The sequence below is a fragment of the Pinus tabuliformis genome, chromosome 9, assembly GCF_031772625.1.
Source record: "Pinus tabuliformis cultivar Carrire ecotype Pingquan chromosome 9, CPIR1, whole genome shotgun sequence".
In the NCBI taxonomy this organism is placed as follows: domain Eukaryota; kingdom Viridiplantae; phylum Streptophyta; class Pinopsida; order Pinales; family Pinaceae; genus Pinus; species Pinus tabuliformis.
In genome coordinates this window covers 1,636,596,671-1,636,600,678 of record NC_142307.1, presented here as the reverse complement: position 1 = coordinate 1,636,600,678, position 4,008 = coordinate 1,636,596,671, and positions in this window count along the sequence as shown.

Genomic DNA, 4,008 nt, shown 5'->3' with positions numbered 1-4,008 from the left:
AAGAGTAATTGTATGAATCCATGTCTTCTATAGGAATATGTTCCTTGTTGCTACTATGAGAGCACTGAGAGTCTAATGGAATACCTGTGTACTTCTTAATGTACCCCAATTGAAGATCTAATTCTATCATTCGACATTGCATATGATCTAAGGAGAGGATAAAATCGTTTTGACTTTCATGTGTGTACAAAAGTACTCTTCTCAGTGGAAACTTCATGTGCCAATAGATGTCCATCATGTACATGTATTGGTTACGCCTACCACCTGTGTGTTGGCCATCAGGAAGCCGATTCACAACATTTGCCAAAACCTCAATGTCCGAGAGAATACATATCTATTTAGAAATCTCCCATTCTTCCTGAGCAATCTCTGCTTGGATCAATAAGGGAGTAAGTTGCTGAAATTGTATAGTTGAACTCTCCAATTGGACATGTGGCCTAGTATGCCCATGTTCCCCACATCCTTAATAATAGGAAACCCCATAGAAAACACGAGCACATTAATGAGGCATTTCTACAACTCAATGACTAGAACCCTTCTAGGTACAAATGAAGGAGTTGTTGTGGATATAAAAGCATTGAGAAGAGAAGAGAGAAAAGTGAGTGGTAGTGTCTATGTGAGGGTACCTACCTAGAATGAAGAGCTTGGAGAATTGAATAGAATAAAACAAACCCCTTGACACTATAAGGGAGTGAGAGGGAGACCCACCTAGAGTTGCATCAACACGTAAGTATCCAACAGATACAAGACAGAGGAAGAGAATGAAATTAAAATCAAGATAAGGAACTGAAGAGTCAAACCTACACTATGAGGAGCCAGGTAAATGTATAGCGGGAGAAGTAGCTCTATGAACCAAAGATGACCAACAACATAAATTTCATTGAATCCCTTCTCTAAGGCTTGCCCTATTGCTGAAATTTACCTCACCCAGAAGCTAGGAAGCGTAAAAGGCTAGCGAAATTGTGGAAAACGCTTCATGGAGCCATCTTTTCTATCCTAAAAATTAGAGCCTTTGGCCTAAATAAAAAGAGTAGGAATAGAAAGACCCCTTCACATGTTTGATTAAATGGGTGATAATTATTGGAGGAGCTTAATATAGATTATGTGCAACAATCGATTTTTCAAAGATATTACCCCAGTCCTCGAGTATGTAAAACTAACTTGTACTTAACACCACTAGACTAGACAAAATTATGAGAGGGATTAAGTAGTGATTTGATGTGAGGGACCTCCACTGAACCAACAATTAAAATGTTGATAATTAAATTCCTCCATGAATCAGTAATAAAGGGAGGCCAATAATTCATTGAAGCTGCAAGGATATCATGGCATGCATTAGAAACCATCACGAAGGAACTTTAACATGTGTTAAGCATCAAACAATGGGTTGGGGATTTTCCCCATGCCAATTGCTGAAGAAATATATTGATCCTTTATGTGAGTGTTCTACCACGTCCCCTAACCATGTGGCTTATTGGGACAGTAGCATCTGGTCTCCCACCTTTTCTCTTTTGTAGCACCCCATCAGGGGATACTTTGTTTGTATCTATAATTAATTAATTTTGATCATTTTTATGTTTTTTAATGTAATTAGATTACATTTATTCTAATTATAATTTTCTAAGTTTTAGCTAATGAAGTAAATATCATAACTTTTTCATTGTAGATTTTTAATACTATTTACATAGTTTAAATTAAGTCACCAAAATAGTTAATTTCTTATAATGAGGAATTTTATCGAATTAAATTTATTCATTATTTTTTGTTTACACAATGAGAAATCCTATTATAACTCAGTTGTCAAAACAACATTAGGGGCATTCATCACTCGATGATATGTGCCAATGCAAGTTATCTCATCACAATTATTCATGGAAAACCACGACACCTAAAACTAGTTGGTGGTCTTTAACGAAACAAGCTTTCACTCTTGCATCTTAGCTAAAAAAAAAAATTCTAAGTCATACTCTAAACCCTTATATAATATCTCCACTTATATATATAATTTTAATTTATTTTACTTTTAATTTATTTTATATTTTATTTAATTATTTTTTATTCAAAAATATTATATATATATATATAGATATAACTAACCTTTTTTTAATGTTCCTTTTCTCCGATGTACTCTAAACATAACGATAATGTTGTAACACCCGTAATTTACAAGTCGCAAAGCACAATTAAAGTTCACTCTGTTTTTTAAGCAAAACTGTGGACTTAAAACTGGTTTAACTCGCCCACTAGATTGAGTGGATAGAAAATTCAAGAGACCCATGAAACACTTTTGACTTTATAAGGTGTGAACACAAGGCTATCTTAAGCCATGGCTATATTCAATGGATATATTATACAAGTGCGGCACGAAAGACTTTGACGTTATGCGCTTTGAGTTAGTTCTAGAATGAGAGCGATTAACACATGCCCATACATACAAGAGGTAATTCTAGAGTAAGTCATACGTTCTCACACATACAACTAGTTAGTTTATTTAAAAAAATATAAAAATAGTGTTATAATCTATAAATAATGTTTAAATTATTATTTTGTGAAGAAATTATATTTATTTTTAAATTTATTTAAATAAGTAATAAATCGTATAAATGAGTAGAAAAATGAAAAATAATTTTTAAATTAAAAAAATATATTTAAATTTTTATTTTCTAATAAAATAATATTTATATTGGTAAGTTTTTAATCAAAATTTTGAATTAAAAAATATATCTTTTTAATCAATTGATTTAATTTTATAACATGTTTCTATATCTATACAGAACCATATAGCTATAAATATTCAAAATTTAAAATTATTTATATACTTGGGTTGTTAAAAACTAGTTTTAGTTATAAAAGAGAGTTTAATATATATCATTCATCTAAAGAGAAAGTAATAGATATATAATTTTTTAATTTAAAAATTAATTTTTTTTATTACAAAGTGTTGATGGTACTTGAAATTCGTCAACCAAGGGGTCTTCCTGATGTGAAGTCTCAATTAGAACTCACACCGTTCAAAGTAGGAGCCCCATCAGAAGTACCGGCCCAATAGCCATATATCCTCGTACATTTTCCTTGGTTGCAAAGTTCGACGCAAGAGAGTAACACACATGCATTTTTGGATCAGCAAGTGAGTATGCCTTGCGAAATGTTCCGTTGTGGAAAGTATCAAGGTCCTTCTACCAAAAGGGAAGAGAAAAGTGGGCCCTTTAAAGACAAGTAATAGTACTAATCTAGAAAAGGCACGCAGACATATACATATGAATGAATCGTTGTCTATAAGAGAAATAGTTCACGAGGAAGCAATGATTGTTAAAGCAAATACATCACACCTTCAATGAGAAATAGTTCACGAAGAAGCAATGATTGTTAAAGCAAATACATCACACCTTCAATAAGATAAGTACCAAAGCCACCCATATTGTTCAATTTCCTTAGTACAAATGAAAGCAACATACATTGCAAAATTCAAAGGAAGGTCTTAAAATATTTATGAAATATGCATGAAAGCATCTTGGCTCAACAAGCTTTTGAGTTAAGTAAAATTTCCAAGATATATCGAGATAGTGAACAACACTAGCCCCAATAGTGGAGCATAGAGAAGTCACTCTCTCCTCCAAAACAACTATCTCCCTCTCCAATGCCTAGTAGGAGAAGCAAAGATGAAAGGTCCTTTACATGAGTAATGAGGGTGTATATATGTCAAATGGGGTGATCATTCACATCCCTTGTGACTCTTTGACTACACTCATTACTGTTTGACTTCTCAATGACCTTTCAACTTCCTACATAATTTTTCCATATTACACGGATGAATCTTAGACTTCCACTTTACATTACATTTCTTCGATATTGAATTTACATAATCCATAAACGATGTGGAAAATAATGAATTATGATAGGACATGGCATGAGACTGATGACATAGGGTACATGATGATGTAGTAGTGCCAAGTTGTCCTTCTTACTACTTCTTTCTTTCTGTCTTCAATAAGAGATGTATCCAATACT